Source organism: Echinops telfairi, unplaced genomic scaffold, assembly GCF_000313985.2.
Source record: "Echinops telfairi isolate 266 unplaced genomic scaffold, ASM31398v2 ScPeMD7_2291;HRSCAF=2852, whole genome shotgun sequence".
NCBI classification, from domain to species: Eukaryota; Metazoa; Chordata; class Mammalia; order Afrosoricida; family Tenrecidae; genus Echinops; species Echinops telfairi.
Window position 1 is genome coordinate 41,062,657 of NW_022106189.1, and position 15,309 is coordinate 41,077,965.

A 15,309-nucleotide genomic window follows, 5' to 3' on the forward strand; every position below is an offset into this window, starting at 1 on the left:
TGTAGCTTTGTGCAGTGTAGTGGTGTAGTATAGTGTGGCTTTGGGCAGTGTAGTGGTATAGTGTAGTGGTGTACTGTAGTGTAGCTTTGGGTAGTGTAGTACAGCTTTGTGCAGTGTAGTGGTATAGTGTAGTGTGGCTTTGAGCAGTGTAGTGTAGTGTAGTGATATAGTATAGTGTAGCTTTGGGTCGTGTAGTGTAGTGGTATAGTGTAGTGTAGTGGCATAGTGTAGCTTTGGGTAATACAGGGTAGTGAGTGCAGTGTAGTGTACTGTAGCTTTGTGTAGTGTACTATAGCTTTGAGTAGTGCAATGTAGTGTGTGCAGTGTAGCTTTGGGTAGTATAGTGTAGTTTTGTGCAGTGTAGTGGTGTAGTGTAGCTTTGGGTAGTGTAGTGATACAGTGTAGTGTAGCTTTGTGTAATGCAGTGCAGTATAGGGTATGTAGCTTTGTGTAGTGTACTATAGTTTTGAGTGGTGCAGTGTAGTGGATGCAGTGTGGTGTACTATGGCTTTGTGTAGTGTAGTGGTACAGTGTCCTTCAGCTTTGTGTGTTGTGCAGTTTAGTGTCCTGTAGTATAAACCTCTACTGCCATCCCATCAATCTGGAGTCATAGAAACCCTCTGGAAAATTTCCTCAAAAGCGAAACCCAAATTCATTGCCATTGAATTGAGTTGGTTCTAACTCATCGCACTCAGCGCATCAACTAGACCCCACCCCCTCGAGAGCGTACAGGTAGGAGAAAACTGTCCCTGTGGGTTTCCAAGACTGTAACTCTTTATGAGAGTAGGGAGTCTCATCTTTCTCCTAAGAAGGGACCAGCAGTTTCTAACTGCTGACTTTGCCACTAGCCGACCAAAGTGTAACCACTGTGCCACCCGGGCTCACTTTGAACTCAGAGACCCTCTCCAGGCCTTCCAGGGCTTCTTACAGAAGTGGGCAGACTCCTCTTTGTCCTGTGGAGCAGCTCGTGGGCTTGAACGATTGACCTTGTGGTTCGCAAGGTTGCTTATCGAATGGTGCCGCTAGGGTGCCTGGAGTTTCCTAGGTCGTACATTTTTAGGAGGGCAGACAGCTCCCTCTTTGTCCCACAGAGTGGCTGGATGGTGAACTGGAACTTCTGACGTTGTAGTTAGCAACCCAGCCTCTAACCCAAACGTCACCAGGGCTCTGAGCCTTTGGCACGGTAAAGTACAATATAACACAACACAGCGCACCATGGGACGACGAAGACAGTATAGTGGAATACATTGCAGTGTCCAGTGTGGCCAGCTGTCCATCTTTGGTCCATTCTGAGAGCAACTGGAAGGAGGGCTGCAGGGCTCAGGATCAGCAAGTCCTGACCAATCAAATCCCTCACGTGCTCTGTGCCCATCTGACCCCAGAGCCCTGTTCCAGCCACGATGCCCTCAGTCTTACCCCAATGCCTCCTTCCCCTCCAGTATTACAAGAAGAACAAGTGTTATCAAGAGGGCATTTGAGGAAAGCCCGGGCGAGCTGAACCTCGGCCACCTTCTCCCTGCTCCCAGGGATGGTGGACATTGAAAGATGCCAGTGGGACTGCTATCCCGAAGACTACGTTATTGGTCACCTGAAGTCGACAAGATCCAAAGAAACCTGTCATTTGGAAAAGGAGTCAGTCAGAAGGCAAATAGCAGTGTGTTAGTCGGGGTAGACTAGAGAAACAAATTCATAGATACTCATATAGGTAGAGGAAAGAACTTTATATAAAGAGTAGGTGTACATGAAGAAAACATCCCAGCCCAGTTCAGGTCAAGTCCATCCATCTGATATTAGCCCATATATCCATTAACCAGTCTATCAATTCTTCTTCAGACTCATGCAGTACATGCGGTGACACCGAATGCAGGCAGAACGATCACAGGCCAGGGTGGAAAGTCTTGAGGATCCAGTGGGGGTGGAAGCCTCTCAGCGCTGGCGTGGGTCTCCACGGGGCTCCTCCAGCTCCAGGCCTCTGGCTGCATCAGCACATAGCTCCATGTGGCTTGTGGACAGGAGTGGCTCACACAGGGAATGCCTGTATCTGGCCTCCAGTGACCTATGTATCTCCATGGTGCCTCCAAATGAGGTCATCAAGCTTCAACCTGATTGACGGGCTAGACTCCACCCCTTCGCCAGTTGACACCAGACTATGTAACTACCACAAGCAGCGACAGAGAGCATTTGAAATCAGGCCCCCTCTTGATGATTTGAGGAGCCTCGGTAGCTTAGTGGGTTACGAGTTGGCTGATAACCCCAAGCTCAGCTGTTCAAAACCACTGGTTGCTTCTCCGGAAAAAGATGAGTCTTTCTGCTCCGGTAAAGAGGTACAGTCTCAGAAACCCACAGGGGCAGTTCTACTTGTCCTTTAGAGCCACAATGGGTGAGGATGGACGTGACGGCAGTGAGCTGTTTGTTGGTGTTTCTCAAGTTTAGGGCATGTCCATCACTAGCCCTAGCCTGACGTTTCGTTTGTGATGAGTGGACATGCTGGGTTAGCTCGCACAGCAGACTGAGCAGCGAAAGAAAGACCCGGCGTTTCATTTCATGACGAAGCATACTCCTCCTCGGGCCATCTCCCACTCCAGCTGCGTGGACCTGCCTGTCTTCAGGGTTGAGCTGGGGCAAGCACATAAGCTCTGGTGTCCCGCCTGAACTCCACCCTGCACCTGGCAGCCTTCCCGTACATGATGCTCATCACCAGGACCTGGAAGCAACATCGGAGGAGCCCCCGGTATAGCTTTCACACTTGCCATCATAGCTGCTCATGTGGCACCTCCTTCCACCACCCTCCCATCCCCTTGGGGTGACGAAGGGTTAAGTCATCCAAACCACATCCCTCGACCCCAGGTGAGTTACCCTCAGAAAAGTCTGCTTCCAACTACATCCAGGGCGGAGCGCAGCTGCAGGGCCCGCCCCTCTGGCCCAAGTTTCCACATGTTTTTTCTCTGTCTGGGTTCGTGCACACAGGCGCACGCTGACACTCGGTTGGCATATACATTCTCCGACACCGGGAGGAAGTGTTGGGCTCCACGAGAGACAACTATGATGAGAAGATACCACCCCGTTGCCCACATCCTCCCCTGCCGTACAGCATCGGGGTGGCTTGGAAGTCACTCACAAAGAATACGATTATAAGCCTCATTGAAAACAAACACCCCAAACTTCCTGCCACGGAGTCGATGCTGACCTATAGCAACCCCATAGGACAGGGTAGAACTGCCCCTGTGCATTTCTGAGACTGTAACTCTTTATGGAGTAGGAAGTCTCAGCTTTCACCCGGGGAGCAGCTGGTGGTTTCGAACCACCGGCCTTGCGGATCAAAGCCCAACCACGACACCGCCCAGGCTCCAACTATCATCCTCAGAGAGAACTGAGTATTATAAATAATAAAACCCACCCTTCCATACCCTCATCGACGTGACTAAAAATCCTAGCAATCCTATGTAGGGTCTCTGAGACGATAACTCTAGTGGAAGCAGACAGCTTCATCGTCCTCCTGTTTTAATAAGTTGATATGAGGTGCCATCAAGTCTCTTCTGGTTTTCAGAGGGTCCCTATGCACCGGAGAATGAAACTCTGCCGGCTCCTGGGCCAGGCTCATGGATGTTGCGACACGTGAGCCCATTGTTGCAGCCACTGTGTCCGTCCATCTCATCTGGGGTCTCGCTCTTTTTCACTGTCCCACCTCTTCACCGACCTCACGAATGCCAGTGGGAGCCAGTCAGATCTGAATAAGCGCACTATAAAATTATGACTGTAATTAAACCGACGGACGGGTTTGCAGGGCGCCGGGCATGCGGAGGGTAGAGTCATGATGGAGATGACCCCATGAGGGAGCAAGGAATTGAAATGCGGATTCTAGAAGTGGCCCGGCTTCTTCAGCAAATAAAGGATCATTAAACAAAAGGAGGCGGAAGGGGGTGAAGGAGGCCCAGTGAGGGGTTGAAACAGAAGGAGAGGAAGCAGGGGGACTCCAGCAGGGCAGCAGAGGGGTGAGAGTCACTGTCCCAGTTCGGCAAGCTCACCTGCACAGCTCTGCCTGCCATATCCCACAAGAGCCAGGTGACCTGGGCAGAACTGGGTGTCCTTTCCAGGTGCAAAACGTGGAGGCTGTGGAGCAAGGGTGTCCCATGTGACTGCCACAAACACCCTCTCATTCCTGTGATTAAGACCAGCCTGACTGGCCATTCCCTCCATCCCTAGTCTAACTGCAGGTGCCTTGATGCTAGATTCTGGGCTCTCCAGATTTTTCACCAAATCCTGCTGTAGCATGGTGCAGCCATGAGTTAGGAAGAAAAGAAGCAGGTGAAACGTAGAGCGTGGCACCATGGAGGTGCAGGGGAGGCATTCCTGAACTGAAAACTGCTCATGCTGGAGTCCTGCAGGGGCAGATGGTGTGTGACATGGGATAGGGATGAGGGACAGGCACCGGGGTGGCTCGTCCACCAGCATGAATTTGCTTGCCTGGAGTTAAGGGCATCGACCCAAACCGAACTCACTGGTGGAATCTCAAGTTGGTTTTGACTCACGGCGGCCCCATGGGTTTCTGAGACGGTAACTCTTCAAGGGAACAGACAAGCCTCATCTTTCTCCTGCAGAGTAGCTGGTGGCTTGGAACTCCTGACCTTGTGGTTAGCAGCCAAATGTGTAACCACTGTGCCCCCAGGGCTAGGGAGTAATTACTGGCATCTTGAGAGCCAGGGCTTTCCTCCTTGTTCTACGGGAGCTGGTCACTTTGCTTTGGCTCGAAGAACTCTCTGTGGGTCTGTTGTGGGGCAGAGTTAGGAAAGGCAGTCCTGAGCTTATATCCACGACCACAGCACAACTGCTTTCCTAGATGTCCCTGGTGGCCTAGGGGTTTCCGTCATGGGCTGCTAACTGCAAGGTCAGCAGTTGAAAACCACCAGCTGCTCCTTGGGAGAAAGATGGGGCTTTCTACTCCCCTAAAGAGTTAGAGTCTCAGAAACCCCTAGGGGCAGTCCTGCCCTGTCCTACAGGGTCTCTATGAGTCGGCATCAACGGGATGGCTGTGAGTTTACCTTTTTTGTTATTTTTGTGATAGAAGGCCAGAGGAAAAGAGGAAGACTATCCAGGAGAGGAGTGGACCTGGTGGCTGCGACGAGGGCCTGTGAGGACGGCACCAAACCACGTTTTGTGGGCAACTTTCGATCTGTTGTGCATGGAGTCCTTCTGGGTCAGAGCCAACTCTAAGGCACCTAAGGACAACCACAACAGCAACCTTTCCATGCAACGCCTGTCCTCCCACACTGCCCGGCACAGGAGACCACTGTGCCCACTGTCCTTCAGGGTCCCCAGGGATAACTTCATAGCCACCGGACAAACATCCCTGTGGCAGGAGCCCTGGGATCCAACTCAGTCAGCCGCCCACACGTGTTTTCTCGTGGGCACGAGCATCTCTTTGACAGTGCTCTGGAGTGCCAATGGGGCCAGAGACAGGTTTGTCAAGGCCACGGTGGAGATGGCCACAACAACCCTCCTGATTTCTGGCCCCCGCTCTGGCCACTTCACTGCACAGTTTTCCTTAGACATGGGATGGAGTCCCCATGCCTGGGGGCAGCTCTGTGATCAGCAAGCCCTGTCAAGGGCTAACACTGCACTGAGCATAACACACATAACAAACAATGGAGCAACGAGTCAAAGTGCACTCCCTGCCATCATGTGGATGCCAACTCATAGCAACCTGACGGGATACGGTAGAACTGTCCCTGTGGTTTTCCAAGCCCCTGATCTGTTGCCCAAGACCTCTTTAAAGGGCTGAAAAGTAAGGAGGTTATTTTGAGGGCCAAGGTGTACCTGACCCAAGCCATGATATTTTCATTCGCCTCATATGGATATGAAAATTGGATATTGGATTAGGAAGGCCAGAGAAGAATCAATGCATTTGAATTGTGGTGCTGGTGAAGAATCCTGAAAGTACCACAGATTGCCAAAAGGACAGAGATACCGGTCTTGGAAGAAATACGGCTAGAGTGTTCCTTAGAGGCAAGGGCAGCGAGACTTGTCTCATGTACTTTGGGCATTGTGTTAGTCTGGGTAGACTAGAGAAACAACATTTATGACACTCTTATGTGTATAAGAAATAGTTTTCTATACAACAGCAGTTGAATATTGAGAACATATCCCAACCAGTCCAGATCAAGTCCATAAGTCTGATACTAGCCCCTATGTCCCATACCAATCTATAAAGTCCTCTTCAGACTCATGAAACACATGCAATGACGCTGAATGCAGGAAGATCATGGGCCAGTGGGTGGGAAGTCTTGTGGATCCAGTGGTGGTGTAAGCATCTCAGCACTGGCAGGGGTCTCCACGTGGCTTCTCCAGCTCCAAGGCTCTGGCTGCCATCAGCTTGTGTCCATGTGGCTTGTCAACAAGAATGCCTCACAGGGACTGAGCATGCATCCCGCCTCCAGCGAGTTATTTATCTCCTTAGTGTCTCCGAATGAGGTCATCAAGCTACAACCTGATTGAGAGGCTAGACTCCACCCCTTTACTCTGACTCCTCAAGTTGACACCGGATTATGTAATGACCACAGGCATGTTATCAGGAGGGCCCAGTCCCTGGAGAAGGATGTCCTGCTTGGCGATATACAAAGGCAGCGAAAAAGAGGAAGACCCCCCAATGAGCTAGATTAGCACAATGGTTGCAACAATGGGCTCAAGCATATGAACCAGTGTGAGCTGATGCTGGGCAGGCAATGCTCTGTTTTCTCAAAGTCCAGTATGGGTCACAAGGATGCCACTGGACTCAACAGCAACAGTAACAACCTTTACGGCAGCAGAAAGCCTGTTTTCCCTACAGATTGGCTGGTAGGTTTGAACTGCCGACCTTGAGGTTAGTAGTCCTTGACATAACTCCCTAGGCCACTAGGGGGGTCCTAAACATATGACAGCTATTACTAGGATACAGCATATTATGTTAGGTCCTTTGGGGCTAGGGGGCAGGGCGCAAGCAATTTCTGCTCTTGACTGCTTTCCGAAAGGTTGGTGGTTTGAATCCATTCAGCTGGTCCTGGGGATCTATGTCCTTAGGGAATAGTGGCACTGAGGGGGGGGTGTGTTTCCCAGCTTGGGGAGGGGCTGAATGGCACACAGCAGTGACATCACCAGGGCCATGAGTGTCCACCACCAGCCTGTGAAGAAATCGCGGACTTGAGCAACCAGGCTAAGTGATTACTGCCTGCTCCTTGGAGAACATTGGGTGTGCAGGGGTGGGCGGAGAGGAAGAGGGGAGTCAAGGAGGGGGAAGAGGGAAGGAGGGGCAGGAAGAGAGACAGAGACCCTTCCCTCCAGCTGTAGAACCGTGCACAAGGCGCATTAGCCAGCTTCTCATAGACATCTGGGCTCTGGGCAAGAAGACTCTTTTCATTCTCCCACGGGACATCAGCGTTGCACTTGGTCCCTGTGCCTGTCAGAAGCACCGCCCAGCCTTGTACCCAGGATGCTCAGAAGGGCCCGTGGGAGGAGGGGGCAAGGAGATACAGCCCTTGACACACCCACTGGACCAGAGCAGGGAGAAGGAAAGCTCCCAGAGCCCCCTTCCGTCACCCAATACTGGCCGCCTGCCGAGGAGGTGGGAGCGACAGGGCCTGGGACAGGAGGACACTTGTAGACGGGTGCAGGTATCCTTGTAGATGGGGGACAGGGGGCAGCGGGCAGCCCTGCAGGGCCAGGAGCTGGTGCTCAGGCCACTGTGTGATGGATGTGTGGTTCGAATCTCTCCCCCTGGCACCACGCAAGAAAGGCCTGGCGCTCTGCTTCCCTGAAGAGTCGCAGCTGAGAAAACCCTCCAGTGACCGCCCGAGGCCTTGACCGCTCTGGACCACCCGAGGCCTTGACCGCTCTTGACCGCCCGAGGCCTCTGTGAAGGAGAAGGGACTGGAAGGCAGCAGACAAGGCTTCCGGGGGCTTCAGAATGAAAACCAGATTAAAGTAGAAACACCACCTACCCCCCAAAAATGACCCCCGCGGGGCAAGGGTAAAAATGTGGCATCTAATATTGATGAATCACATGCTCCTGGGCCTTGTATTTTTCTTTTTTTTGCATTATTATTTTCTTAACACCCCTGCCCCACCCATCTTTTTTTCTCATCAGCATAGAACAAGATCCTTTTTGTTTTGTTTTGTATTGGCTCCCCCAAACTCCCCCAGAAGCCTCACTCCCGGGTGGACCAAACAGCAGGGCTAGACTTCTGAGCAGATGAAGCACGCACAACACGTCCCCGCCCCTTGGCTGCAGCCTGGGGAAGGTGGGTTGACCCGGTGTCCACCACATCCTTTCCACGAAAACCCCACAGTACCATCCCGTCCGGAGCCTCCCAGCGGGGTCAAAGGTCACTGTCTTCTGGCCACAGAGAAGCAAGCACTGTTTGTCCGACTACATCTCCAATGTAGCCAGTGCCCACCCCCCTAACCCCAGCCCCAAGCTCCTGGTCCCCAGTGATCTAGTTTGAGACAAACGAGGCTGCTTTTGAGAAGAATCCATCATGTGAACGGAGGGTGGCATGGTCCTCTTTTCTGCCCCCCTGCCCGTCTCCTTAGACTGTTGGCCCAGTCTTGAGGCCAGCCTCAGCCTGCCCTAGTGGCTCCCTTGAACGGCTTTCTGGAGAGATGAGTCACACGCCACAGCCCTCGCCCCGCAGCATGCACCCTTCATGAGCTTCCAGTCTCCTCCCCAGGCGTGTGACTGTCACCACAGCCCATGGGAGACCATCCCCTTTAGCCATCACTCCCCAGGCCCCTCCCCTCCCCTCCGCTAAGCAACCACAAACCTATGTTCTCTCTCTCTCTGATTTGCTTCCTACATACGCAAGGCCAGAAGCACTAACAGATCCGCCCTGGAAGAAGTACAGCCAGGATGTTCCTCAGAAGCGAGGATGGAGAGACTTGCTCTCACGTCCTTTGGACGTCTTGTCAGGGGAGAGCAGTCCCTGGAGGAAGACATCCTGCTTGGTAAAGTGAAGGGGCAGTGGAAAAGAAGATGGCGGGGGTGGCGGTGGGGGGGAGGGGGAGAGGGGGAAAAAAGAGGAGCTGATACTACCAAGGGCCCCAAAAGAAAGTAAATGTTTAGAACAACTTGATGACAACAGATGTACAAATACACTTGATACAACGGCTGTACGGATTGTGATCTTAACAAGAGAAGAAGATGACGGTGCAGGAGCTGGGTGGACACAGGGGCCCGAGGATGGGGGACGGTGCAGGAGAGGGCAGTGTCGAACCTGGTGCACGCAGGTTCGTTAGGAGCCGGAGCCAACTTGGTGCCAGGCACACTGCTAACAACCACGGACGCGCACACTTCCTAGATGCGGCATCATCTGCGTGTGGCCTTTTGCATCTGGCCGGCTCGTGCGTCTGTGCTCCGTCCCTTTTCAAGGCTGAATACTATGCCTTGTCCAAGCTGGTTGGCACTCGTTGTATCGGTCCATCCACCCATCAGTGGACAGGCGTTGGCTTCCTCCCACCTTTGGCTGGTGTGGAGAGCGCTGCCAGTTCTCCCCACTCGGGCAGGTGGGATGATTCTCAAGGCAGTGACTAAACTTTCCCTTTAAGAAGTCATTTTCCCTAAAGGACTCCAGCCCCCCACATCCTTCTAAGGGCCAGGACTTCACAGTCATCATGGTCACAGGAAGCAGGACCCCACAATCTGAGAAGCAGCCCCCAAATGGACATGCCCCCGTGTTAATAGACACAACTCTAAGTTCATGCCGGCCGCCTGTTCCTCCCCACCTGTTCATGTAGAGCCCTGGTGGCATAGGTAGCTATGTGTTAGGCTGCTTATCGCAAGGTCAGCAGTTCGAAACCACCAGCCACCCTGAGGAGAAAGCAGAGGCTTTCTGCTCCTGTGCCATTTACAGTCTGGGAAACCCACAGGGGCAGCTCTGCTCTGTCCTGTAGGATCTCTCTCTCTGAGTCAGTCTGGACTTTATGGAACCGAGTTTGGATCTGGAACCATAGGATTGCCTTTCTGAGACACAGACATGGACACCCGGGGTCCAGCATCAGCGGCATCACAGATCCAGGATGCAATCTAACTTGAGGGTGGGTGTGGGTATGGGGGGGGCGGCGTCGGGCAGAGCGATTATCCACATATCAGCTTCCTCTTTTTCCCCTGGCAGACAAAACACTTTTGCCCAGAATGGGACCCTGTTCAATTAAAACTCTATGCTAAGACATGGTCAAGAAGTGGTGAGAAACACCTTTGGAAGAGGTCTGGGGGCCCAGAGAAGTTTATGGGGCACCCTGTCCTCAGGGGTCAGACACCAACACCCACCTGTGCGGTTTCTTTAGACCATCTAGGGTGTGAGGGGGGTGTGTTCTACAGATATGAGGAGTGCCCCATGCAGTGGATTGATGCTGTTTCGGCAACTGCTAGGTGACAGCTACCTGAGCCTTGAAGGGCAGATGCCCAGAGCTACCTCTGGCCAGGATGGCCCCCTGGTGTTTACCACCCACCCCTCTCAAGGTGGGAAGCGAGTCAAGGGCTTAGTGAGTAGCTGGTGTGGGAGAAACAGAAAGATCTTGAGAGCAATTTGAAGCTTAGGGGAGAAAGTGCTTACAGACAGAAATGTGTTCCTTTGTCTCTAATTGCCAGGCAGGCTTCCTGCTATCCCTGGGCCAGGTGGGATCTGAGCAGAGAAGCTAGGCTCAGATGCAGCACCCCTCAGAGCCCTCCTGCCTAGGGCGGGAAAACCTTATTTAGGGCCCTATTAATGGAATCCCCCCTTCTTGGGGATTGGTGGAGTATTTATCCGAAGGAACCCTCGCTGTTGGAAGTGCCCTGGTTGATTCCTCCACCCTTCAAGCAGGAGCTCAGATCGCTGGTGTCTTTTCTATCTGCTCACTCTTATTTATTGCACAGACGTTTATGTGTGCCCTAGGCAGGAGCCCCAGTGGCATGGTGGGTTACAAGATAGGCTGCTCACCACAAAGTCAGCAATTCGAAACCACCAGTCACTCTATGGGAGAAAGACGAGGCTTTCTCCTCCCTTGAAGAGTTACAGTCTCAGAAACCCACAGGGGCAATTCAACCCTGCCCTACAGGGGCACGATGAGCCAGAATTGACCCGATGGCAGAGGGTTAGTGTTTGAGTTTGATGTGCCCTGGAAGGAGCCCTGGTGGTATAGTGGTTAGACCTTGGGCTGCTAACTGCGAGTTCACCAGTTCAAACCCACTGGCTATTCCTTGGGAGAATGATGAGGCTTTCAGCTTCTGCAAAGATTAACAGCCTTGGATAAACCTTTGGGGGCAGTTCTACTCTCCCCTGAAGGGTTGATATGAGGCAGAATCTACTTGATGGAAGTGAATTTTTTTTTAATGTACTCTGGTGGCACTGTGGGTTAGGTTAGCAGTTCAAACGCACCAGTTCCTCTGCAGGAGAAAGGTGAGGCTCAGAAACCCTATGGGGCAGTCCCACCCTTCCTGTCAGACCATTCCACAACAGTGGGCTGTGCATATGTGTTATGCAAAGAACCCTGGTGGCCCAGTGGGAGAAAGGCCACCATCTAGAGAGCCCTCCAGGCTCTACTGTGTCACATGGGGCCACTATGAGTGGACACTGCCTCAAAGGTCCCGAAGAGCAACAGATCAACGTGCATCTGGCCAGGGCCCTCAGGACATAAATGGCTTGCTCTTGGATGCTTACCGAAAGATTGATGGCTTAAACTCACCCGGTAGTGCTGCAGAAGAAAGATGTGACCCTTGCCTATCATGATGCCGTCCATAAGAAAACTGTGGACAGAACCCCCAAGATGATAGTGACCCATTGTCACCCTTCAGATTTGGAACTGAACGCACTCCTTTGTTACATCATCAGCCATTGAGTATAAAAAGGCAGCACCGACCCAAGGGCAGGGTTCGGAGGGCATGAAAGAGGAGGAAGGGCAACAGGAAAGCCAGGGAGCAAGTGGGATGTTGAGGGGAATTGCAAGATGGGTTGAAACAAAATGGGTTTGAGTCGTTGGAAGGAAAACAGGTCACGTGCTCTGGAAGTCTTCCTCACCTGGCCCACAATAAAACGTCACAGCAAACACCCAGGACGTTCTTAGCAAGTTCTCCTCTGCAGCACAGGGACTGCCACCAGTCAGAAGCCACTTGATGGCAACTTATTGTTCCTTGTCACCAAGTACGGTGCAGAGGCCCCCAGGGTGGGACCCATGGCTCATGCACTCAGCTGCTCTCCTACACATCAGAGGTTCCAGTCCACCCAGAGCTGCCTCAGAAGAAAGTCCTAGTGGTCTCTGCTTCCAGGAAATCAGCCCTCCAAGAGCCCAGTTTCATTCTGACCCTCTCGGGTCACGCGGAGTCGAAGTTGGCTCTGTGACAACTGGCATGGATGCTGTGTGTCCTGCACTGCATTTGTGCCAGTCTTTGAGCACCTGCTGAATGAGGGGAGCCCTAGTGGCATAGTATTTATGTGTTGGGCTGCTAACCACAAGGTCCGCAGTTCAAAGTCATCGACGGCTCCAAGGAAGAAAGAGGAGGCTTTCTTCTCTCCTACAGAGTTACAATCTACTATACCCTATAGCAGGGGTCCTCAAACGTTTTAAAACAGGGGGCCAGTTCACTGTCTCTGAGACCTGTTGGAGGGCCGGACTGTAGTTTTAAAAAACACTATGAACAAATTCCTATGCACACTGCACATATGTTATTTTGAAGTAAAAAACCAAAAGGGGGAACAACACCCAGCGGGCCAGATAAATGTCTTCGGAGGGCCGCGTGTGGCCCGCGGGCCATAGTTTGAGGACCCCTGCCCTATAGGGTCGCTGCGAATCAGCATGCAGTCAATGGCTGTGAGTTTTCGGGTTTATTGAATGCCAGTCCCGGCTTGAAGAGATTCACTACATCAGGAACCTTGAGCTCTGAGGTGACGGGGGTGGGAGGGGCATTGTTTTGATCGCTGTGAGTCTTTATTTGGTTTTCTATCTTGCATTGCCCCTGCATCCACTGCCCCCTATCCCCCCACCCCACGCCCCTTAAACATTTTATTGCATTTGGGTGGTGGCTTACAGTGAATTGGTTTCCCATTCACCAGCTCCCAGGTATCTTGTTTCCTGGTAGTGCATACAGTCCCAGGGAGCGCCACTCTGCCCACTTCCTCCTGCCTCTGCCCTTTCTAGCCACCTCCCTTCTTGGCTGCCCCTTCTGCCTGCTCAGCTGCATTCCTGGGCAGAAGCTGCCTGTGGGTCCAGTCTGGCTAATTGTTCTTCCTGGTGCTCTTGCCCACCTGATGGGTGAACAGTCTGTCATGGGGGGATGAAAGCTGAGCTAGGAGGGTGAGTTCAGTCCCGGGTGTGAAGGTTGACGACGGGCCACGGTCTCAGGGCTCCACCAGCCTCGCTCATTCCTGGAAGCCTGGCTGTTTTTATGATGCTGAGCTTCGTCCCACATTTATCTCCCACTCTCCCAGTAGCTCGGATCACATTCCTTCTCAGGATGGTGTGCATTCCCACTGCCGTGAATTCCCCCTCCATGTACTCTCAGTGCACTCTGAACCTCTCTCCTGCCCCAGGGCCTTTGCATGCACTGACTGCTTTTCCCCTGTATCTCCCTCCCCAATTCTGTTTGCCCAGCTGACGCCTGGCACCTCCAGGCCCGAGCCCCCTTTCCTCTGAGAAGACCCTATGACCTTTTGCACAAGGATGAAAACAAAAGCGGCCCCATTTCATGCTCCCCAAGCAACGCAAGCTTTTCCCACAGGCGGGTCCTGCCTTGGATTTTTTTAAACTTCATCAAGTGTAAGGGCCAGAAAACTGCGGCCCACAGGACTCAGCTGGCATGTGACCTGATTTCATATGGCCACTGAGCATTGGGTGAACAGAGAAGAAGAAGAGGAGGAGGAGAAAGAGGAGTCACTACCACAGAGACTGTCTGGCCCACAAATATGAAACACTTGCTACCTGGCCCATGACAGAACAGGTCTGTTGACCTCCCTACAGAGGAGATGAGATCCTGTTGTCTCCCTATTTTACCTCATTTCCAGCATCATCCCCAGCCCGGGCAGGGGCTCGAGAATGGAGAGCAGCATGGGTGGATGGGGAAAGGAGTGTTGGATGAATGAATGAAGAGTTCTCATCTTCCCACCTTTCCAGCCTTTGACATCTTTCTTAGGACTTCAACTCAAGAGGTCCACCTCTACCTTTTGGTCTTGGCCTTTCTTCCAGTCATGTACTTGACCCAGACACTACTTCTCACTGGGGTCTGTCTCTCCAAGTTTCCTCCTCATCCTTGTGTATCGAAAGACCCCGATAAAACTTCATTTACTCGGTGGTTTTACCCTGTGGGAAATAAGATGTTGTGTTCCCTTGGTTAGGTCAGTATTCTCAATGGTTTGGCAGTTCAGACTCAGTACATCCCTCTGATGTGATCTAACACAATACCATGACCTTCATAGTGGGATCTGCTATGACCCTTTGCAGAACCAAGTAGTCGTAAGAAGATCAGGGTGGGGTGCAACACCTTGACTCAGCCCTCAGCCCTGATGCAATCAATTGAAAGGAAGTTTCATTCATTAGGGGTGTGGCCTGCTTCCAATAGAAGTGAATGCTGTGGAAATGTATGCTTGCTTATGTGGCTGGGTCCGGATCCTGCATCTGCCTCCAGTTTTTTGGATTTGAGCTGATGGCTTCCCTGCCCTTTCTGAGAATCACCATCAGCTTGCCATCTGAACCTGCCGACCTTGGATGATTCATTTGCCCATGGGCCCACAAACCTGACCTGTTGTCCTCGGAGTTACTTGCTTCTGCAGCCAGCAACCTGTGGTCTTCTTTCTGATCTTGGGTTTCTAAATTCCTGCATCTACATGAGTTAGGAGAATCCTCTAGACCAGTGGTTCTCAACCTGGGGGTCGCGACCCCTTTGGGTGTGTGTGTCAAACAACTCTTTCACAGGGATCGCCCAATTCATAACAGTAGCAAATTTAAAATTATGTAGCAATGAAAATGATTTTATGGTTGGGAGGTCACCACAACATGAGGAACTGTTTTAAAGGGTCCCAGCATTAGGAAGGCTGAGAACCACCGTTCTAGACCAGGGGGGTCAAACTTAATTAAAACATGGGCCATTTGGTGCAACAGGCAAGATTCACAAGGGCCACATCACATTTATAAATTTTGTTAAATTTGTATTTTGAAGTGAGGATTCAGGACTGTGGATAGGATAATTAAAACACTATATAATTGCTTTTATTTAAACATTTATTTTACTTAATGTATTTACAAAACTAAAACTATTCTTTTTTACCCAAAACATGCCAGCGCTTTCCTCCTACTAGTTTTCACTTTCCTCTT